This window comes from Schistocerca americana, chromosome 3 (genome assembly GCF_021461395.2).
Source record: "Schistocerca americana isolate TAMUIC-IGC-003095 chromosome 3, iqSchAmer2.1, whole genome shotgun sequence".
In the NCBI taxonomy this organism is placed as follows: Eukaryota; Metazoa; Arthropoda; class Insecta; order Orthoptera; family Acrididae; genus Schistocerca; species Schistocerca americana.
The window spans coordinates 835,256,739-835,282,619 of record NC_060121.1 but is presented as its reverse complement, the minus strand read 5'-3'; positions in this window follow the sequence as shown (position 1 = coordinate 835,282,619).

Genomic DNA, 25,881 nt, shown 5'->3' with positions numbered 1-25,881 from the left:
GGAATAATGAAAATCGGAAAAATTGGAACAGAAGAAATAGCAACGTCTGATACGTGGCAGAGTTGATGAATGTTGAAAATGAGGTTGACTGATAAGGAATGAGGGGTTTGTGTGGAGAATCGAGGAAGAATGGAAATATGGAAATTACTGACAAGAAAATGGGGCAGAATGGTTGTGCAAGACTACACTGGTCTTGCGGTTTGATTTGAAAGGCTACAGCCAACTGTAAGTTTACACCCTTACAGCAATAACTTTAACTTATAAGCCTTCGACTGACACTACTGGCCACTCTGATTGCTACACCACGAAGATGACGTGTTACAGTCCTGAAAGTTAACGACTGGAAGAAGATGCTGTCATATGCAAATGATTAGCTTCTCAGAGCATTCACACAAGGTTGGCGCCGGTGGCGACACCTACAGCGTGCTGACATGAGGAAAGTTTCCAACCGATTTCTCATACTCAAACAGCAGTTGACCAGCCTTGCCTGGTGAAACGTTGTTGTGATGCCTCGTGTAAGGAGGAAAAATGCATGCCACGTTTCCGACTTTGATATAGGTCGGATTGTAGCCTATGGCGATTGCGGTTTATCGTGTCGCGACATTGCCGCTCGCGTTGGTCGAGATCCAATGATTGTTAGCAGAATTTGCAATCTGTGGGTTCAGGAGGGTAATACGGAACGCCGTGCTGGATCCCAACAGCCCCGTATCAATAGCAGTCGAGACGACAGGCATCTTATCCGCATGGCTATAACGGATCGTGCAGCCACGTCTCGATCCCTGAGTCAACAGATAGGGGCGTTTGCAAGACAACAACCATCTGCACGAACAGTTCGACGACGTTTGCAGCAGCATGGACTACCAGCTCGGAGACCTTGGCTGGGGTTACCCTTGACGCTGCATCACAAACAGGAGCGCCTACAATGGCGTACTCAACGACGAACCTGGGTGCAAGAATGGCAAATCGTCATTTTTTCGGATGAATCCAGGTTCTGTTTACAACATTATAATTGTCGCATCCGTGTTTGACGATATCGCGGTGAACGCACATTGGAAGCGTGTATTCGTCATCCCCATATTGGCGTATCACCCGGCGTGATGGTATGGGGTGCCATTGGTTACACGTGTCGGTCACCTCTTGTTCGCATTGACGACACTTTGAACAGTGGACGTTACATTTCAGATGTGTTACAACCCGTGGCTCAACCCTTCATTCGATCCCTGCGAAACCCTACATTTCAGCAGGATAATGCACGATCGCATGTTGTAAGTCCTGTACGGGCCTTTCTGGATACAGAAAATGTTTGATTGCTGCCCTGGCCAGCACATTCTCCAGATGTCTCAGCAACTGAAAACATCTGGTTAATGGTGGCCGAGGAACTGGGTCGTGACAATACGCCAGTCACTACTCTTGATGAACTGTGGTGTCGTGTTGAAGCTGCGTGGGCAGCTGTACCTGTACACGCCATCCAAGCTCTGTTTGATTCAATGCCCAGGCATATCACGGCCGTTATTACAGCCAGAGGTTGCTGTTCTGGGTACTGATTTTTCGGGATTTATGCATTCAAATTGCGTGAAAATGTAATCACATGTCAGTTCTAGTATAATATATTTGTCCAATGAATAACCGTTTATCATCTGCATTTCTTCTTGGTGTAGCAATTTTAATGGCCAGTAGTGTATATACCTGTAAACGCGTGTGCTATGTTGATTCTGCCGTCTGACAGTGGTTGTTGCTGCTAGCCTGCTCAGGAGATTATCACATTTATCAGAATCTTAAATAATATCTGAATTTTGAAATAATTTAGTGAAATGATAAAAAACTCATTACTGTAGTTAATTATTAATGGGTGATTAATGTATCAACACTAGACTAATCTCTTACATAAAATGGCAAGAGTTTATTGATCATGCAAAAGGACCATCAACACAAGTTATGCGAGATGACACATAAATCATGAACTGTTGGCAACACAAATAGAAGTAAAAAATAATTAGCACTCATTGTTTGGTGTTTGATAGGCAAAGACTAAGATTTATCTCTATAATCTATTTACTTTGGCTCAAATAAATAGGTAAAGCAATCTGAATTTATCTAACGCCGAATAGACTTTGCTGGATTTATTCTTCACAAAAGTTATAGTACTTTGGAGCAACTGATAAAAAATGGCGAGACCATGATTCTGTTTGCCGTAACAAGACGCAGGAGCAATATTATTGTCCTTTCTCGATGCACGGCACTCTCTCAGTTGATGGTCATTTTGCAAACGTCTGCAGAGCATTGATGTTCATAGCACTGAAATCTCAGCGAGTTACAGCATGTGTCACTCGCTTTCGCCAGTCATATAATGGACCAATTTGACTCACTTATAAAGCAATGCATTCGCGGAGAACAAACGTCAAGGCGGCAGATCTGATAGGAAAAAGATTGTCCTCGGCTCAGCAAATTGTCCTACATGGGTAAGGTGTCGGTACAGCTAAGACATCACTACGGGCTCCCCAATTATGATCAGTGCCAATGCGAAGTATCGCTCAGGACAAGGGTCGCAACTGAAATCCATTCTGCTGAGTCAGGAGCAGAATCTCCTCTCCCGACCGGAGTGTGAACCAGAAGCCCCATTCCATCCACTCGTCCCTTTCATAAAACCTTGTTAAACTCGCTATATGCCCTCACTCAACCGCCCTTACAAAGGTTTCATGTCAATCACGAAACTCCAAGAGTGGCATGTCTCACCTGTAGCTTGTCTGCTCTACCTTCCAACTAATTCTAAAAAAAAAAATGGTTCAAATGACTCTGAGCACTATGCGACTTAACTTCTGAGGTCATCAGTCACCTAGAACTTAGAACTAATTAAATCTAACTAACCTAAGGACATCACACACATCCATGCCCGAGGCAGGATTCAAACCTGCGACCGTAGAGATCGCTAGGTTTCAGACTGTAGCGCCTAGAACCGTACGGCCACTCCGGCCGGCAGCTAATTGTAACCGAAGTTCATAATACCCTTTTCCCTGCTGGAGAAGCAGACAATCCCATACTTCTGAATTTCCGGGCAGGGAGGGAAAGATGTTACGCTCTTGTACTCTTTTTCCAATGGCCGCTTTAGGCAGCATGTTCTGAGTTTTCATGTAGACCTGAAGTGAACAACACATTTATTATAGCGATCATTATCTTGAAGGGCCGAGCGCTACAGCATGTCTGAGCATTGGCCTCAGCTAAACTAAAAAAAGTACTTTTATGTCCCAATACAGACTATTTCATAGGCACCATAAATATTGCTTTCCACCCTACAATTCTTCTGAAGGCCGGAGGCTTCCCAAAATCTCAACAGGCAGAGGGACGACACTATCTGATGACTCCATCTATAGCGTCTGGTCCATTGTGAATATGGAAACTTGCAAATTTTTATGGACGAAAGCGCTTTATACAATGGACGTTTTCAACTAAGTCAAAACGCCTTCGATGGGCGACCCACTTTTCTCCTGCACCCCTAACCCTCTAGTGACCAAAAAGGAGCAGACCGTAGGTCAGGTAGAAAATTGTTCGCCTCTTCAGTCGAAAGCATTGTCTGCACTCCGGTGTGAGAAATTGTTGGACCAGCTCTTTGTCCCCGATAAATGCTTTGAGATGTACCTCTCCCTAACAGCCACATCTGGCTTCCAAGCCCCAACTGTCCACTACAAGGTTTTCTATCAAATAGCCAAACGACCTGCTTATCCTGAACTGCAGAAAGTACTATTTGGAAGAGAGCTATCGTAAGGATCCCACATGCGTTAACAGTGTACTTAGTCCCATCAATGCCTGCTCATGTTGATAACTTTCTTTTTTCACACTAACATAATGTCAATGGTGTAATAAAAACATTAAAGAATAGCCTTGAAACTGAAAATAAGTGAGAGAGTGCCTTGTCCTCTCTTAATAGGACCTGTGTTAAGAGTTCAGAGAATAAATTCCATTGCGCAAGAGGGAGCTATAGAAGGTGAAAACTGTAAATAAGGATGTCAGGCACAAGTGCTGCTCTGAGATGAGAATGTTAGTGCAGGAGATGGGTTTGTGGTGGACCGCATCAGACGAGTCAGAAGACAGGTAACCCAAAAATACATAAATAAATAAAATTTCTGTTCATGTTTGCACTGCTCTACATCACTTTCCTCATAAAGCCATGTACCTTTAATCCATGTTCAGAACTATTTCATTTTTATGAAAAAGACACGAAAATCGGCAAAGTAGTGTAAAGTAGAAGAACTTGCACCAAGCAGACCATCAACCTCATAAGAGGTCTCATGGCCAATACTGCTATAAGATAACATCATTCACGATTCTACAAAAGGAGCCAATAGCAGTCAACGGATCTAACTTCAAATGTTCAAATGTGTGTGAAATCTTATGGGATTTAACTGCTAAGTTCATCAGTCCCTAACCTTACACACTACTTAACCTAAATTATCCTAAGGACAAACACACACACCCATGCCCAAGGGAGGACTCGAACCTCCGCGGGCACCAGCCGCACAGTCCATGACTGCAGCGCCCTAAACCGCGCGGCTAATCCCACGCGGCTGCGGATCTAAGTCTTGAGTTCGGTCTGAAGGGTGTAAAACAGTCGCTATATTCTACTTCTGGAAATACCCACACAAAGTCAAAATCTAAAGATTCTACAATTATCACAACCATACCTGCATTCACACACAAATAAATCGGGATTGATACAGAAAACATTTAAAAAGTTACGCCAGCATTTTACAGTGGTCCCAATAGTTACCGAAATAGTCTACTGGCCCATGCCACGTATTAATTTTGATTATTACTTAATTAATTGGTTGTGTCTTCCATTACTCACTTTCGTTAATTTATACTGTTTAAGTAGAGCTTAAAAACTATTAAAGAAACACTTGGAATTGAAAAACACTTGCGGAAACGAATTTTCCGGTCAGAATTCCGCAAGCAGTTATTTGAAATATGATCATTTGAATGCTTTAAGAAATTTGCTTTTGCATATTACTTTGGTAAAGTGCAAGGTCGAAATAAGGATAGTCTTCACCACAGATCTAGATATGTGCAATCACTCGCTGTGCTTCCTCACTGCTCAGTTCCGTATAGTAGCCCACACCGTCATATAGTGTGCGTTCAAGATGTATATCGAGAGCCTAAGACGCGACGAAATATGAAGAGCTGAGTACGTGCTACTTATGGAGGCAGAGTTTAAAAGTGTGCTTCCCGTGGACAACTCAACAGGTAAGGCCGCAGCTCGTGATGTCGCGGTCGCGTTCTCGCTTTTCGAACACGGGGACCCGGGTTCGACTCCCGGCGAGGTTGGGGATTTTCACCTACCTCGAGATGACTGGGTGTTTGTGCTGTCCTCATCATTTCATCATCATTCATGAAAGTGGTGTGATTTGACTGAGCAACGGTTGGGAATTTGTACGGGCGCTGATAACCGCACAGTTGAGCGCCCCACAAACCAAACATCATCATCGTCATCATCATCAACAGGTGAAAGCAAAAAACTTTGCTGATCATTGAAGATGGGAAGACTCAAAAGCTGACATCCCGTTAGACCTAAGGACTGAAATGCTTGAGGTGGTTTGTGTGACAGCATGTTTTATTAAGCATGATGTTATTTCTAAGTGACGTAATGAAACTACAAAAAATCCGATTACATGATTTTTTATCTAAATGTAGCATATACAACGGCTATTTCATTCAACTACACGCACTTTTTTATCTACATGATTACTCCGTAGCTCACGTTGTGTTTGAATGTGAATTCATAGAACAGCTTCCGCAGGGTTTCTCGACCATTGCACTCTTGAACTGCACGCGGGAAAAATTAATGCCTTAATCCTTCCGTCTGAGGTATTATTTCTGTTGTTTTGTTAGGGTTGCTATTTCTCCCTATACATGAAGGAGACAACAAATTACACTGACAAAAAAAAAAATCGCAACACCAAAAAGTAATTATCTTAGAGAAATGATGTGACGGGAATAAACTGCAAGACCACAGGTTAATGTAAGCTCGAAATAAGCCACTGCAAATGTGAAACACTTTTACAGTACTAATCGGTGTGATCACCAGAATGTTGAATGCAAGCATGCGAACGTGCATATACTGTACAAGTGTCGCATCTCAGATTGTGGGATAGAATTCCATGCCTGTAGCACGTGGTCGGTCAATACAGGGACGATTAATTTCGCTTGTGGAAGGCACTGGAGTTCAAAAATGCTCAAATGTGTGTGAAATCTTATGGGACTTAACTGCTAAGTTCATCAGTCCCTAAGCTTACACACTACTTAACCTAAATCGTCCTAAGGACAAACACACACACCCATACCCGAGGGAGGACTCGAACCTCCACCGGGATCAGCCGCACAGTCCATGACAGCAGCGCCCAGACCGCTCGGTTAATACCGCGCAGCACAGGCGCTGGAGTTGTCGTCCGATTATGTTCCACATGTTCCCGAGTGGAGACTGATATGATAATCGAGCAAGCCAACAGGCCGACACTATGTAGAGCATATTGGGATACAATAGCGTTATGTGGTTGGGCGTTATGGTTTTCTAAGACACCCCCTGGAAAGATGTTTATGAGTGACAGCACAATAGATCGAAACAGCAGATTGGCGTACAAATTTGCAGTCAATGTGCGTGGGATATCCATGAGAGCGCTCCTGCTGTCATACGGAATCACACCCCAGACTATAACTCTAGGTTTGGGTCCAGTGTGTTTAGCACTCAGACAGGTTGATTGCATGCCCTTATGTGGCCTCCAACACACAGCCATCACTGCCGCCGAGGCAGAACCAGCTTTCATGAGGAAACACAACAAACCTCCATCCTTACCTCTAACGAGCTCCTGAAACCACTGAAGTCACCAATGACAGTGGTTTGAGGGGAGTGTAATACACACTACAAGGCAACTGGCTCGGTGTCGTCCTTGAAGTAACCGATCTGTAACAGTTCATTTTGTCACTATGGTGCCATCTGCTGCTCAAATTGGTACTGCAGATGCAATACGATGCGCCAGAGCCATTCGCCGAACACGATGGTCTTCCCCCTCGGTAGTGCACTAGGCCTTCCGGAGCCCAGTCTTACAGCGACAGTACATTCTTATGATCACCGCTGCTAGCAAACATGTGCAGTGGCTACATTTCTGCTACGGTTTCTACAATATGAAAGAGGGGAAAGTCAGCTTCTCATAGCAGTATTACACTACATCGTTCAAGCTCAGTGAGACGTTGACAATGACGTCTTTGTCGCCTTAAAGGCATTCTTGACTAACATCAACTCAAAGCGTCCAATTTCAAAGGATACTAACGCTCACGACCGTTACAGCATCTATTTAAAGTACGGTTGATTTGTATCCTCGTAGTGGAGTGATCCTAGAGACATCATAGAAACATGTCTATAAACTTTCTTTTATGTCACACAGCTCCTTGGTGTTGCGATCTTTTTCGTTTAGTGTATTTTGGTATTAAGAGGAGGAAGTTGGTGATTCGTACTACGCGAAAAGATTTCGCTGCAAGGATAAACGTCTTTCTTCGAAATATTCCCACCCTTACTTGCTCATCGCACCCATGCTACTGTGCCCATTCCCCCCCCCCCCCCTCACGCCCCCACCATTCCTCAGTAATACAAAACGAGCTACGCTTCTTTGAAATTTTTCGATGTTTTCACTCTATGGATTATATCGTTGTGCGACGTATTGTTCAGGACGGATCACGTTTTATTCATGGGTGTTCGCCTGTTTGAAGAATTGAGGAAAGCGGTACTCTTGTTGTCTCCTAGATCCTTTACGTAATTAAGAACAACAGATGGCCTGTAAAACTTCATTGGGAAACCCCAGATATCATTGCAGTTACATTACATGACTTCCCGTAAATTTCTACGAACTGTGACATTTCTGATAGGATAGCATGATTCTAATCCCACACTGTGACAATACCCACACACACACAATTTGATTAGAACTACCTTGCGAACAATATGAAGATAACATGAGATCCCCAATAGACAGCACTCATTAGTTCGTGTGAATTAAGGGCCAGTTGCGCTTCACAAGAACGACATATTCCGAATCCGTGCTTTTTACATATTAGAAGAACATTCTCTTCGATGCGTTTCATCATGTCGGATGGCAGTATACGATCCGAAGTCCTATTAACTTACAAAGCTATAACAATTATATTGGTCTATAATTCAGTGGATAGCTTGTATTTCCTTTCTAGTGTATTGGTGTAATCTGTGCAACTTGCCTGTAAGTAGGTGTTTTAAAGGCGCATTTGCGTCCTGGGCCTTTATTAGCAGAAAATCTAATTATAAGTAATGAAATAAAGAAATAATTTGAGCCATAGATATAGTCCACGGCTGTATAATGACTGTATGCAGCCGCTGGATACATCTGAAGTGCTTTGATCGTCAGATGATTCGAAGGATAACAGGCACCTTTTATTTCCTAGGTCCTGTCAAAATCTGACGTATTTTGGCACACCGCCATTAATACTACATTATTTTATCAATACATTCACGAGTTGCAAACAAACGGGACTCGAAATTGCATGATACGACTCTAAATGTAAGTGTCGTAATTTCATTGTGTTACATTTCTAAATATACTGTTATTAGTAACCTATGTATGTTTTATTTTGTATCTTTAGTTATTGTAAGACTGGTTGGTGACTTGGTATGGCAAAAGGTTCTGTACTTCTGAGTAAAGCGTCGTCCAGCTCGATCCAGCGTCGTCTTCGGGTGCTGTCTTATTACGAAGTCCGATTTTAATCAAAACAAAGAGAGAAGAAACACGGTTAAAAAAATAAATGAACGGACCTTTAAAGAAAAAAAAGCCATGCTCAAGCGCCGAGAGCTTGTATGATATTTAATATTCACTACTATAATTCATTGTTTTGTCCCGATCCTGGCACGAACGAGCAAAAAATTAAATTGGCGACTTCGTGTTTGGACGCATTGTTATATGTACTACATTGTCTTCCTTTTGTTACATGTTTATTGGATAGTAAACACTGGATACGAGACCGCTGCAATCGCGGATACAAGGTAAGGCACCGCATCTTTAGACCAGCAATCTCGCCCAAGCGCTTTGTGTTATCGTAGCTTGTATGGTTGACCTATAACAATTTTCCATATCCATAGCAGTGATTTTAAGCTACATTGTGGTTTCCTAAATTATTTTCATTATTCATAGAGGGTAACAATACAGTTATATCAGTTCACAATATAGCCAACTTTAGTTCTGTGCGACGTAATATGGCGTGAAGCCATTAGTGTTCCAAATTCCACCATTACTTACGACACTTATTTCCTTGTTCAGATATTGTCGCACAGCGAGATTAATTTTTACTTTTATTCTGATTACACATACGAGTTTAAATTTTAAATGTCATACATCACTTGTGGCATGGTATTGACCAGAAAACAATCAGCAAAGGTGTAGAATCAGAGACTGTAAACACAGATGCAATCCGACTTTGATGTGCCATTAAGTAATAAAACTGACGTTACTGTTGACTCGAATACTGACGAGCGCCATATTACTCACTACTCTGGTGAAGATAATTTTCATAAATAGACCGCCCACCAGTAATATGCCTAAATCTAGCTCGAACCCATTTTGATGTCTGACGTCAAGTCTAACGGCGTGGCGCGGGCGAAACATTTGCACATCACTAGTATTGCCATTACGAATCAAATGACACAAGAAAAACAGGACACTGACGCACGTATCAACCAACAGATGACGTCTATACGCACCAATTTGAAAACAGCTAATGACGAGATAAAAACGTGTTATGATGAAATTAAATCAGATTTAGCTGCACTTAAAACCTCAAACGACAATTTGTGTAGCCGTGTTGAGGAGATAAATAACAGACTGACTGGACAAGTGTCCGACCTCTACGCGGAATATTCAGAGCTTACATTACAACAAGGAAACACAAATAAAGATGTGACAGATATCCAAGCACAAGTGGACAATCTCAGTAAAATATGAGAGTCTGTAGTTACTCAGATGAATCTTATCTAGCAGTGCTTGATGATACAAAATTGCGTATTGCCGATGTCTAAATCGAGGTTGGCACATGACAGATGCGTCACATACGAACAATTGAGAGAGCCCTTTTATCTAAATTTTGGTCATAATCTGTACAGGAACGACTTCGTAGGCAGATTGTGGATCCTGAACCATTCAGTCCTAAGCACGGCAATTTGCACCGATATTTTGAGAAATATTTAAATATGGGACATATTTGCAAAGAGGGACATCCTTCGCGCATTGAAGGCAAGACTGCCGTTTAATACCAAAGAAAAACTTCTGCATATCACAGACAACGAAGCAGAGTATTTTCTCATAGTGCTCGATTCTGCTGATATGCTTTATACGAGGACCAGCGTTCCGTACGGCCAAACAATTACTACAATGTTTGCACCAGCGCTATGAAAATACGCAGGGTAGCCTACACAATTCCGGCGCACCTGCTGCTGTCGCACACCCAAGCCAACAGAATCAACCTCTTCACATGGGAAATTTATATACACAACAGAACCAACAAACTCACCACAGCACAAACAGCAACAATAACACTACTTATCCTACAAAGAGGCAATCCAAATAAGATACGGCGCAACACCAAGTACAATGGTAATAATAATTATCAAAATAGTAACAAAAATTTCTAAGAGAAACAAAAATAACTCTCAGTCACCATCAGACCAGCAACAGAGCTATACTAACAGCAACTACGCTGCTCAGTATCAAAACACTGCGACACCACCGCAGCAAAACAATTGGCAATTCACGCCGCCTCAAATGCAAACTCAAAACTGGAAAACTGGAATGTATCTACGAACCCGCAGGTGAGTCAAAACATGAAAACACAACGACCGCCCCAGTTCGGAGACTAGAACAAACAATACCCAAATATAAATATTATCGAAGTAACTAGTGATGCTCCACTTCCGTCTGTGCCTGCACCCACTATAAATGTGAGGACATCAAACTAAAAATAGTCACTAGTGTGCCCCAGGTCTTGGCTACGGAAAATTTAGAGTCCGACTTCAATTTAAATTTATTATTTGACACACCCACATTGTAACAACACAATGATCATGTACCTGACAGCCGTATACAGTGAAACATCCCCTTAGAAAAATTTATGAAAGATAGTGCTGATAAACCTCTTACATTATTTGCTTTTCAGACAGCTGAGCAGAACTGAACGTACTCAGATATTTCTCTCTTTACTTATTGTGATCAACACAAAACTGACACACAATATTTTTAGCGCAACGCAATCTGACTTTTAATAATCCCTACAAAAGAATGGCCCTGATTACAATAACCTATACCTTTAATGAATCACTTACCTCAGAAACTCTTCGTTACTCAAACCACTACAATACAGCGAGCGCCAATACTGCCAGCTAAATAAAAGATTCTAACTACTGAAGTCACTAACTACTGATAGGCATTGTTAGCAAATTCAAGATTTTGACAAAGAACAAACACTTAATAGTGTTCAAAAGTCATTATATATATATATATATATATATATATATATATATATATATATATATATCAGTTCATGACATCCAGTCTTACAAATTTGCTGTCTCTGATGGTCACACGTCCACATCATCCGCTCTCAAAACTCCGCCATCTCTCTCCCCACGTCCACCACTGCTGGTGGCTCACATCCAACTGCGCAACACTACGCACTGTTAACAGCCAACTGCCCAACACTACAATAGTGAATATTATAACAATGCCAACCAGCCACAGACTGCACACAGCACATCCAGTGATTTTCGTACAGAGCGCTAGGTGGCGTTACCGATATAAAAACCTAAACAGCCTACTTACATAGCCCCCATGCTCCCCACAAAAAAATTTACAAATTGTTTTGGGCAGTGGCCAATACAGATTTGAAAAACTTTTTTCATATTTACAATAACAAAGATATCGAATGCACACACATATTGATACAATGTTGGACAAAAGCTAAAATTTTCTCATAGTCCTTAAAGACATTCCTGATCATTCGTCACAGTGAAATTGCAGTGTTTCTTTTTCTCAAAGGCTGAGCAGTAAAAGAAAATGCACACGGAAGTAGTGGATTTCCATGCAGTCTTGAAGAAGTAGTGTTGTCCTCCCAACGGAAAGACAGTGCTGACTCTTGACATGCAGGCAGGTAATGGGTCACAACGGAGCCATCAAAGATGCCGACCCACTGTAGTCCTTGTAGAGACGGCCAGCAGCCATGTGTTGCGACTGTGAAAGTGCACAATCAGGTGCACAATCACCATCGAAGAGTCTTGCGAACAATATAGCAAGTCCATAAACCACCACTTGTGCACTCACAAAGTATTTTGGAAAAGTCCTTAGAACCAGCAATGCTGTTAACCAGTTCCTTGCTGAATTATTAACACACATGCAAACACTAACAGTGCCAACTTCTCACATATTCTGCATATACTATGACCAACAGAAACGTGTTCAGTGAAAGGAAACTTAATTTGAAGAACTGGTGTCTATATCATTATAAATTTTCAACCTAAGAATACAATTACAAAGGTACAATATACATCATTACAGAATATAACAATACAGATAACATTTGTAGTAATATGGCCTTTACAAAAGAATAGATATAGACATATACATCAGTGTTATAGGAATTATGACATAAGTAAATACATAAAAGGTCAGAATAACTTTCGAAACATCAACTTCACACGTGAGCATTAAAACAAAACAGAATAAATAGTGTCTAAACATCTTTACAAAGTAAATAAAATATTATAAATGCAAATTATACTTGAGGATAACAGTATTCCTCATCATAGTGAATGTAGCTGAGTATTAGGAAAATTTTACAACACAAGTCTTATCAGATAAACACATAAAGACAGGATGAACACAAATACACAAGGTACACAGACACATAGTGGAATAACACAAAAGGACAGGTCAGGGTTTGTTTTCAGTGTGACATTTGGTACTGCAGTCCAACCCAAAACTTCATTTCATTGATGTTTCCTTTTATTTCCCTTTTTTTTATACCTCGTCAATGCATTTCTTCCAATTCATCACAACTCATTCTCTTGTATAGCCTACCCCCTCTTAAGCTTAAAATCTACTGGGCTCAGATGGTAAACTAAGGGATGAGACAATGCAGCAGCACAAAACAATTAACACGATAACAATGACAAAAACATGCAGATTGGCAAAGCAAGCAGCAGTATATCTAAATTAGCAAAGCAATTGCAATATTACAACTAATATAAGGCAAAGTGCAGCAAACAAGAAAAATTAATCATAAGTAAAACTGGCTTAACACAAGGTAAAATTCAGTAACACTATGCCTGGAAAACAGCAGCAGCAAATGCAGTAACTTAAATCTAAACATGACGAAGCTCAAGCTAAATAATAATACACTAAAGACAACACTGCAGATAGGGGAAATGTCTATTCACATCTTAATTTCTATGTAATTATAGTGGTGCACCACAACAACTTTTGTAAAAAAATATTACCAAGTACTTGAAAGGAAATTTATGTATGCAGGTATTGTTATTAGACCCTTCTTATTGCCCTTTCCTTTCCCAGTGCTCCTTTTTCGATGAATGTGGGTCATAAAATTATTATTTAATAGATTTGCTGACAGAAAGTGTTCACATTAGCAAATGCATTTAATTTAATTTTATAAAACCAATGCTGCAACACAGCTGGAAACCAAATATCAAATGAAATAAGCAACTATGTAAAGCAAAGCGCAAAGCATCATTCAATAGCCATGTGGCATTTCATAAGTCAGTAGAAATTCTCTCAACTCTCGTAGAAAGACACTTGTCATAATCAGGTGTGCAGATGTAAGATTATTTCCCATCAATTCATAAGAATATCAGTAAGTAGCACAAAGTACGAGTAATCATATGTTTCCAAGTAATGAGCGTGGCATATTTGCGATGCTTTCTACAAAGTAATGTCGATAGCCAGGTTAATGGCCTCTTTTTCTCTCCACCTAATGGCTTTTTTCCAGTCAGGTGGCACAGCTGGGCACCCACAATGCATTACGTCAAGGTCACTTAGGTTTCTTACTGAAATATTTACGACAGCAGTTTGTGCTACAGTGACAGTCTCACATAAAAAAATTTCACAGGTCGAGAATTGGCGATGTGTACAAACAAAATCCTGTAAATATAACAGTGTCCAAAAAGTTTTCGCCGGCACTGTGAAACATTTACGCATGTACACATATTTCATAACTCTTAAAGTATGAGTCTTGGTTTCCAACATCCTTTTTCACAAATCAGAGTCCCTAACCACTACTCATTATTCCTCAGTTTATTACACATATACATATTCGTAGACACTTCTTCAATATTTCATCATAATAAATACTTAGCATAATCAAATTCCTCATATAGCATCAGCTTATTGATCATAAACATACCTCAACAGCATAATACACATCGTCATCATAATAATAACATCATAACAGCTCAGTCAAATCTCAAAAATGTTGTAGCTTTCTGCAATAATTTCAAAACCTAAAAAAAATTCTCTGCTCATTTAAATAGTGTCATCTACCTCAAATGTACTTTAAAAAAGTTAACCAACTGTGTAATTGCATAAACATGTGACACTGATGTAGTAAAAAAAAATGTTTGTCTCTCTCAGTTAAATGATCAGATAGCTGTGTAATTCTGTGTTAGAGAAATATGGTACCGATGTGTAAAGTTGTACAAGCAAATAACGTATTAGCTAGGGCTCCTAGCGCTCGCTACACGCTTAGCACACAAAGTAGGCGTGTACCCCCTGAAGATTAATGTAATTGTACCCTCAGGTGTTACAGATTACAGCAATGGAATGAAATGTATCACGGAAAACTTTCTGTGTAATTCAAAAATTTTTAAAAATAAATGTTTTAAGTACAAAAGTAATCACTCAAATACGTGTACTGCCGCCCTAAATTGTGCGTCTTGTTGTAATATAATCTCCATCATTACTTAAGGGTAAAAAAATGTGCCATGTGTCGCAATTATCGTCGTCCGTAAGCAAAGTTCTGTGGAAGTCAAAGTACTTACCTCGTAATTAACAAAAGCGAAATGCTATGCGCATAGATATCGTAGTTATTACGTACAGTACCGTGATCAGGAAAGTACTACAATGTAACGTATTGTTGTGCTACAAAAAAGGCTGTCTCATTGTAGCTATACCACAAAAGTTACTACCAAAACATATTTTACTTTCCAGATTGATACTGAAAAACTGTGCAGGTATAAAACAGATACAGCACAAAAGCAGCAATGTAAATTGTGTCACTCATTAGTAGCGTTGTGATATAACCGTATAGCTGTCAAAGAAACGAAATACTAAGTCATCTTTAATCTCACAGAAAGTACTTCAAATAAAGAATGTCTTTTCAAGTAAACCAAAATGTTGCATTAAAATCTCATTAGCAGTAGCGGTAAATGTTGTAAGTATGTGAGCCTTATAGTCGTTACGTAATCGTGCAACTAACAAGCAAGAATGTACAAATAACAACACTGTGTGGTCTGTTCACTATAACAATGCATTCGTAATTTCTGTTTACGTAAGTTCCGTAGGGTCTTGACTCAATAGTTAACTTTAAACCAATGTTGCATGTTAACAATTTCTAAATGTGTCAAAGCATACTAGTAATGTGACGTGAAAAATTTTATGGCAAAGACTAAGGTAAAAAGCAGATTATCTCTCAATAAACGGTTTTACATGTGAAATGTGGTGCAGTCTTTTACCCTTTCTAGTTCGCAGAGTTTCAACTTCAAAGCAATTACCATGTTGTATATGTCGGTAAGAAACGCTAAAATTTTTCTCAAGGTTAGCGTCAATGTTATTTTTCCCTGAGCCAGCCGGCGCACGTGGCTGACAGTGGTGTGAGTCATGGTCTGTCTCTTTGTTGGCGCACATCGTTATTGGGATTAGAAGACCTAAGTTCACCTTGTCGAGAGGGCCCTGCCCTGTTTGAATCCCGCCACTTTTGATGAAATTCAGGTCTGTCGTTAGGATTATATCGTTCGTCGTCATGTCGGTAATTTCTGTAATTAATTTCTTGTCGGTAATGTGGTGGAGAACTTCTCCCTGAGTCGTAACTGTGCGGACGACCGTTGTGTCTGAAGGTATTCTGTCTACCTTGATAATAATTGTTCTGGTTGCCATTTTATCTGCTTCTATGATTGTCTCTGTCATATTCGTTACTACCGAATTGCGATCTTTTTCTGTAACTATTACTCTGCCAGTGGTTGTCATATGGGTGGTGTCTGTTTTGTTCACGATTTGCGTTGTACGAATAGCCTTGTCGTGTCCAGTTATTATTTCTTTCATCGCGGAATTGTGACGGATGTGACCTGTAATTGTTGTGTTCCTGTTTTCGTGTCCCGTGATTGTCAGTGTCAATTTCAAATTCTCGTAACAGTCCCTGAAAAGCTACAATGTCGTCTTTGCAACTTCCTGCCAAAATAGTATGTCGTAAATGTTCAGGCAATTTGATTAAGGAAATGCGGATGAGTTCTGAGGGGCTGTAAGGGTTTCACTGGTACTGATTCTTGTGCAACATGTCTTCAAAATATTTCACAAGACGGGAAAATTCAGATCGTTCGAAATGTTTCATCATTATGATGCTATGTTTTACTCAGTCTTGTGTAGCTTGAGACCAATATGCTGAGAGGAAGGCAAGATAAAATTCTCCTTCACTGTGACAATCGTGAATGACCGATCGCATTCTTACAGCTGGTTCATTCTCTAAATAGCCACACATAAATTCTAATCTGTGCTCTAATGACCAGTTGGGAGGGAAACTATAATAGAAGATGGATGAATGTCGTTGCCGGAATTCTTAAATGTTTTGAATTTTCGTGTAGTAATGAACAGCTTATAGTCAAAATCATCGTGTCGGCGAGTCGCATATCGGTCTTTGTTACGTCGTGTTGGCGGTTCCATCTCAAAATTCGGCGCACCTTGCCAATATCTTTCATAATTTGCGAAGTGCCCTGTGTTATTATTTTGTGGCTGTTCCGTATTTCTATGTCCCTCTTCCCGTATTGGAGCGTGAGTGTCCTCTGAATATGTAATTCATATTTTACCTGTGTCAACTGAACTTGTTATTCCCGGATTTCTCTTTGGTTTTGCGTATTAATTTTGTTCTGATTTTGTTTCAATTTCCTAATCTGTTCGTACTCTTCTGTATCATTAAAGACTAAAGGTCTTGTGTCATTCAGATTATCATTTACCTTCGTAGATAAATTATTTAGCTGATCCTAAAGTTCGACTACTTTCTCTGATTATGAGCTAATTTCCCCCATGTGTCTTTCTGACGGGACAGAATTTTCAAAGTATCTACTGTGTCCTTTAGGTTTTCGTGAGTTTTTGCAAGTAGCGTAACTGAATCGATAGATGCAACTGAGTCAGTTTTAATTTGCAAGGTGTCGTGATTTCATGAACAATAGTTTGTACTTCCTTTATGGCTGCTTCGTGATTCTGTAATGCATTTTCATGACGCGAAAAAATAGGTTGGAAAAGTTCAAAAATTTGTGTTTTTACGTCATTACAGACTTTTTGCCATTTCGATTCGATTTTAAGTAACTCAGCAGTTAAACCTTCATGTGTTTGTTCAAGCGAGGTATCCAACTTTTGAAGCTGTTGCTGTGTTTGTCTCTGGTGTTGTTCCATTGTGTCTAACTCTTGAAGATTTTGTCCCATTTGTTTCTGATTTTGATCAAGCGTTGTGTCTAATATTGTAGCCTTTGTCCCATTTGTTGCATTAATTGTAATAACAATGCACTGGTGTCTGAAACATGTTCCTCAGTGCAGTTCGGTAATGCATTTGAACCGGCAATATTCGCATTTTGAAAAGCAGAAAATGTGTCGTGACTTATTTGAGAAAACGGCGAAGACGCAAAACCTGAATCTACAGTATTTGCAAGATTCTGTCCCGTGATTTCGGATTCGTGAGACGAGCTGTTGCGGACCGATCGACCGATAATGCTTCCCTGTTCACTAATTGTTTCACTGTCTACACCATTATTTGCAGCCCGCTCCATTTCACTATGCACAATTACCAAATTCCTACTTTGAACATTAGTTTATTCATTACTCGGTGGCGCTAACACACTGCTTTCGTCTTCACTGTCATTTCTCAGTTTACTTTGGAGCCTAGTATTACGTTTTTCACACGCCATTATTGTCGCAACATTTCACACGATAACACAGAAAAGCACAATTCGAAGAGCAAAACAAAAAAAAAAAAAAACACATTAACATAGCACTGAAAATAATATCTCGTATATTGCTAGTGCAGCTGCGAAATACTTGGTGCAAATCTACATGCATGCCACAACTGTTTTACTGTACAACAATGAAAAACTACAACTACAAAGGAAATTCTCTTTATAATTCCGCGGTAGCAATAAACAATAGCTACACTAACTACACAAACTACAAGAAAAGAATCAGAAGATTCCTGTGAGGTATCCTCGGCTAAGGGTCGACATATGAAACATCCTCTTAGAATAATTTATGAATGACCGTGCTGATAAACCTCATACATTATTTGCTATTCAAACAGCTGAGCAAAACTGAATGTATTCAGACATTACTCTCCTTACTTATTCTGATCAACGCTATACTGACGCACAATATTTTTAGCGCAACGCAATCTGACTTTTAATAATCCCTACAAAAGAATGGCCGTGACTAAGAATAACCTATACCTTTCATGAATCACTTACCTCACAAAATCTTCGTCACTCAAACTACTGCAATACAGCTAGCGTCAATACTGCGAGCTAAATACAAGATTCTAACTACTGAAGTCAATAACTACTGATATGCATAGTTAGCAAATGAAAGATTTTAATGAAGAACAAACAATGTATTTACCTTAATAGTGTTCAAAAGTCATTATATATATATATATATATATATATATATATGTAATCAGTTCATTACATCCAGTCTTACAAATTTACTGCCTCTGATGGACACACGTCCATATCATCCGCTCTCAAAAGTACGCCATCTCTATCCTCACATCCACCACTGCTGGCGGCTCACCTTCAACCGCCCACGCTACGCGCTGTTAAGAGCCAACTGCCCAACACTACAATAGCGAATATTACAACAATGCCAACCAGCCACAGACTGCACACAGCACATCCAGTGATTTTCATACAGAGCGCTACGTGGCGTTACCAATGTAAAAACCTAAACAACCTACTTACAACAGCAACAACTATTATTCATAAGGTGTAATCATGACGAAAACTTGTCTGATGAACTGTTACAAGAGAACACTCAATGTCGTTCATCATCCAATTAAACTGTTTTGGCCTCAACTACTGGTGTTGTTAGTGTCTTGTCCTATAATCTTTAGAAGATAATGTGTGAGTTTGAACCTCCACCAGAGTATTCTGTCCAAAACTGTAACATTTTAACTACTGTAGGCCATAAGTCTTCTAGGGTTAAGAAACAGGTATTTGTGACAGTCAAGGTAGGTAATGAAATCATACACTGACCATTCCTTGTCGTCCAAAACCTGGTCACTGATTGTATTTTAGGTTTAGACATATTGTGTGAGGGGGCCAGCACTCTTGACTTCTTCCAACGTGAATGTATACTTATAGACAAGGGCAGTAATATTTCAGTTGACATGGATACCATGACACAGAAGCACGATAAATATTGTACAGGGTACAAGATTCATTTAATATAGGACCCTCATGATGCTGACACAAAGACCCACTCACCTGATGCCGAGTTTGAGGACTTGAAGACATTAATAAGTTATAAGTTATCAGAAACCACAGCTATCATACATGATGAACGTAATGAACGTTATGATGTTTTGTTCACGTATATACAAGTATTTGGCTAAAAGACCAGGTGTGTTCAACAAATATTTGTACAAAATAGAAGTTAAGCCTCGCCATATTATCTTCGACAAAACCTATAATGTGCCACTATCTCAACGACCTGCTGTGTGGCACGAGTGGAAACAAATGTTAGATTGGAAAATCATGGAACCTGCAACGTCACCTTACTGCATCCCTTTACTTGTAAAGAAACGCAACGGCAATATCAGAGTTGTTTCGGATGCTCGTGCAATTAATGAGATTATTTTGCCTGTCCACACGAAATCTGAATATTTAGAGGAGCAACTCCCTAAATTTTTAGATTCGAAGTATTTTTCTACAATAGAATTGACCAATTCGTTCTGGCAAGTCGCAATCACGCCAGAGTCTAAAAAGTATACTGCATTTACATTGATGCGATGAACCTATCAAAAAATGGTTCAAATGACTGTGAGCACTATGGGACTTTATATCTGATGTCATCAGTCCCCTAGAACTTAGAACTACTTAAACCTAACTAACCAAAGCACATCACACACATCCATACCCGAGGCAAGATTCGAACCTGCGACCATATCAGTCGCTCGCTTCCGGATTGAAGAGCCTAGAACCGCTTGGCCGTCAATTTCGTGACCTTCCCTTTGGTCTGAACGTCAGTTCAGGCGTGTTCATCATCGCATTGGATACTGTACTTGATACTGAAATGGTTGAATCAGTTACTCACTACATTGATGACCTGTCCAAAGCTAGTAAGGCTTCGTCTGAACACACTGATACTTCGCAAAAGATTCTGCATGAATTCGCACAAGCCGGAGTGACAGCTAATCAAAAAAGTCGAAATTTTGGTTGTAGTGAAATTAAGTATCTTGTACATATTATTAATGCTCAAGGTATACGACATGACCCAGGTAAGTTAGACGCAATCAGGAATTTTCCTAGTCCACGCACTAGAATGCAATAGAGATCTTTCATTGGACTTTGTTGTTCCTTTCGACTACTTTTACCACACTAACTTTTAAAGAGCAATCATCTATGGAACCTACTAAAAGAGAATCCGATGTGGATATGATCTGACCATAGTATTAAACATGCTTTGGTTAACGCAAACATTTTGGATCACCCCGATTTTAATTTAGATTTTTGTATGACATGTGACACATTATCCTATGGATTACGCTGTTATTTGTTTCAAAATGTAAAGAATAGAGAACAAGAACAGGTGAAAATTTTTAGTTTTGCGAGCCACACACTTAGTGAATGTGAACGCAGTTACTCTACCACTCTCTATTGTGTGGGCCTTTAAGAAATTCAATTACATAGGCCAACGATGGAAAAACGTTTTTGCTGGGAATACCTTATTCTTATGTTTTTATACTTAAAAACTGTATCACCCACCATTTCTTCACATTATACGGTTAGATTTATTAAATTAAGCGATGTTTAAAAGCATTTGATAGCTTTCAAATAGTAAAATAATTTAAAATGGACGTGTAATGAATGTAGATGACCTTGGTCGCACTGCTGAACAACATTTGCTGGCAAAAAAGGTCGGTTCTTCTTTTGTGTTGACAAATGATCTTTTGCTTACTGTCAACCTAAAGTCACTTTCCCGTTTCCTGTACATGTGCACAGTACTATGTCTAATCGTAGTTGTCAGAACTCTGCTGACATTTTTTGTATTATTTGTGGTGAATTTGTGATTAACAAAACACCAAAGAAACATTACAGACGTTGTGGGAAAGGTTTATCTATCATACTTTGAATCTAAACTTGGTGATTAAGATAATTCTTGGGCGCCACATAAGGTATCTTATGTGTGTGTTGAAGATCTGAGAAAACGGTCCAAAAAGGAGAAAAAAGCCTTTAGATTGGCAGTTCCTATGATATGGGGGCAGCCAAGAAATCATTTCAATAATTGCTACTTTTGCAGTGATGATATTACTGCTCATAATTCGAAAAACAAGAACGTAATAATCTACCCCAACCTTCCGTCCGCCATCCGACCAGTAGGGCATGGTGTACACAATTTAAATTCTATTCCAACAGAAGTATTTTCTGATGTTCAAACTGATGTAGATGAACCAGATGATGATGAATTCCAGCGTAATACAGAAAGTGTGGAGCCAATATTGTTTACTCAGACCAAGCTTAACGATTTGTTTAGTGGTCTGGGCTTAAGGAAAAAAAGCTGAATTGCTTGGCTCTAGGTTAAAAGAAAAGAACTTATTGGCAGCTGGAACCAGCATATACATGTGTAGAAAGAGAGAGCAGCCATTTACCATTTTTTTTTTTTTTTTACCAAAGAGTACACTGGAGGCTGTTTATTAATTCATCCTGTGAGTAGGCTGTTTAGGTTTTCATGTTGGTAACGCCATGTAGCGCTCTACATGAAAATCACTGGCTGTGCTATGTGCAGTCTGTGGCTGGTTGCATTGTTGGAATACTCGCTATTGTAGTGTTGGGCAGTTGGAGGTGAGCCGCCAGCAGTGGTGGATGTGGGGAGAGAGATGGCAGAATATTGAGAGCGGACGATCTGGACTTGTGTCCAGCAGAAAGAATAAATTTGTAATATTGGATATCATGAACTGATATAGATGATGACTTTTGAACACTATTAAGGTAAATACATTGTTTGCTCTCTATCAAAATCTTTCATTTGCTAACTATGCCTATCAGTAGTTAGTGCCTTCAGTTGTTAGAATCTTTTATTTAGCTGGCAGTATTGGCGCTCGATGTGTTGCAGTAGTTCGAGTAACGAAGATTTTTGTGAGGTTAGTGATTTATGAAATGTGTAGGTTATTGTTAGTCAGGGCCATTCTTTTGTAGGGACTATTGAAAGTCAGATGGCTAAAAGTATTGTGTGTCAGTTTTGTGTTGATCAGAATAAGTAAAGAGAGAAATGTCTGAGTACGTTCAGTTCTGCTCAGCTGTCTGAAAATCAAATAACGTAGAGGTTTCCAGCAGAGTAAAAATCCAAAACTAATTTAAAGGCTGTTTTACTACACAATGTAACATGTAGGCATCTATACCTGATTGACATTCTGTACATATGAAAGAAAGCTATGAGAACCTAGAAGTAGTGCTAAATTAAATAGAATATTCTGTTCATGGTTGGATGAAATGTGGCAATCTAAAAGTAACATGCATGCTCCTTGGTCAGCAAGGTGGCCTTACCAAATTTTCGTGTTTCTTGTGTGAATAAGACAGTAGGACTAGGGATCAACACTGGTGCAGAAAGAACTGGCATGTGAGAGAGTCTTTACAACCTGGTGAGAAGAACAATCTACGCAAAAACCTTGTATTTCCAAAAATTGTACTCCTACCACCTCTTCATATAAATTTAGGCCTAATGAAACAGTTTGTAAAGGCCTTGCCTAAATATGGACCATGTTCTAAGTATCTCTGCCAAACGTTTCCACACCTTTCGGAAGTTAAACTAATTGAAGGCGTCTTTGTCAGACCTGACATTAGAAAATCGATGTTTGATGTTCACTTTGAATCCACAATGGCCTTAAATGAGAAACAAGAATGGGTATCATTCAAGCAAGTCGTTAAAAAGTTCTTAGGACATGAAAAATACCCAAAATATGCTTATATTATAACTAAAATGTTAAAGAAGTTTAAAACTTTAAGATGTTTAATGAGCCTGAAAGTTCACATTTTGAACAGTCCCCTTGATTACTTCACGGACAATATGGAAGATGTTAGTGAGAAGCAAGGAGAGCGTTTTGACCAGGTCATTAAAGTGATGGAAAAACGCTAGCAAGGCCACTGGAACACCAACATGATGGGGGCTACTGTTGTTCACTTCACCGAGAAGTCCAGCAAACGACTCATCGTAGGGAAAGCTACACAAATAGCTTCAAACAAAGAAAGAGAAAGAAAATACAAACAAAATCCAGCTGACAAGTGAAACCTCTCTTAACACATATAATTGTTTTAAGTAGCTTACTGTAAATACAAACCATGCTTATGTTGTACCAAAGCACTTCCCTAGTTTCCCCATTTACCGTATAGCATAGGATTTTTATAATATATAATTAAAAGCATAAGTCTAGAAAACTATGGATGATACAAGAAACTAAGACTAGATTTGGATTCAGCTCGTAAAAATCTGTAAAGATCAGCTATCAAAGTAAAAAATGTTTCGGAGAAACATGTTTCATTGGCCTGTGTTATTATTTGTAGGATAAGCACAATAAAATTTATAATGACTACCAATCTCTCACAATTCTCTTCACTTGTAAGCTTGTACATCCCAGATTGTCACCCTGCGCTTCATCTTTTCAAAACTATTCCTTTGAAATGGTATATATTAAGGGTAAAGAAAACATCATTGCTTTATCTTTTCAAAACTATTCCTTTGAAATGGTATATTTTAAGGGTAATTGCCGACGCTTTGTCTCGTCTACCTCAAGGCTTGAATGAGCGTAACTCTGACCTGGAGAATGTGAATGAGTACCAAATACTTCTTATGCAGGATAAGCTATATCACCTGTATTATATCGACTTATGTAGAAATACGGCGAAGTTGCAGAAATCTGATCCTCACTGGAATAAGGTAAGTGGTTTACTCCCAAATCAACCTCACCATCCTCTGTCTAACCGATATTTGATACATAATGATGTGTTATTTTATCACCGTCATCCTGAAGCCACTACTTGGTGTTTCTGTATTCCTAAGGATTCTTAACGCAACCTAATTTGGCACAAACATTTAGTTTGGTCATTATTGGACCAAAAAGTGCCTAGCAAAGCTTAGTACCTACTGTTACTTTAGCAATATGAGACGTAAGATCCACAGTGTACTCAAAACATGTGTGATTTGTCAAAAATCTAAACTGCTGAACTCGTCTACGAAGACTGATATGCATTCTACTCTACCCAGTAAACTTCAAAAATAGTAAGTTCTGACATAAAAGGTCCACATCCCGCAAGCAGTGCTGGTGTGAAATATATTCTTGCATTTTACGATTTATTCTCCAAGCATGTTAAACTGTATGCTATAAGATCTGCTACTACCACTGCCATCATTCGTAGTTTGTCGTGTGACTACATTCCTCACGTTGGATAACCAAAAGCTATTTTATCCGACAATGCTACATACTATATTGGTTACACTTGGCGTAAATTTCTCAAAGACAGTGGTATTAAGAGTATTTTTATCCCAAGCTATAGTCCCCAGTGTAATCCCACGTAACGTGTGTTCCATGAGATTAACTGATTTCTGAGAACCTACATTTCTACCAAAAATACCAAGTGGGTAACATATTTCTCTTTAATTGAAGAGGTACACACAACAACCTCAATGTTTACGAAACTCCGTACACTCCTAATGAGCTCTAGTTCGATAGCAAGGAAGACGACGATTCGACAACGTCGTTACCAAAACTTTCTTTTCAGCAAACAACACACGACGAAAAGGTAAGGGAAGTCTATGCGACGCTGTCTGCGGAAGCCAAAATTAGGAACAAAACGTATGCGCGCACTGTCAAGAGGAAGCAGGAATTTAAAGTTGGGATGTTAGTTCGTTTGCGTACTCGCCATAAGTCGTCTGCCCTTCAGCGGCACAACGCGAAGTGGCGTCGGCTTTACGACGGTCCTTATGTTGTTGTCAGCATTTCGCATCCAGGTGCAAATCTGCTGCAGCATCCTAAAACAAGCAGAATTATTGAACTATATGCTCACCGAGATCTTAGAGTATCCCATGCTCAACAGTAAACATATCTATGGATCATGCTTAAGTTATACACAACTATTAAATACACATACCTCACAGTACTTCTACAGAGAAGCTACGTAGTATGCGAGATTTACTTCAGCTGTTCTTATCAGCAGCAGAAGGAGAAAGCAGAGATTCGTCTTCGCCGAATACTCGCAGCAGCCACTTAAAATTTTAAAGCATATTTTATATTAACTTTTATACAGGAGTGAAGAAGGTATATTTTCAGCCTACGAGATTGACTGTCGGCACC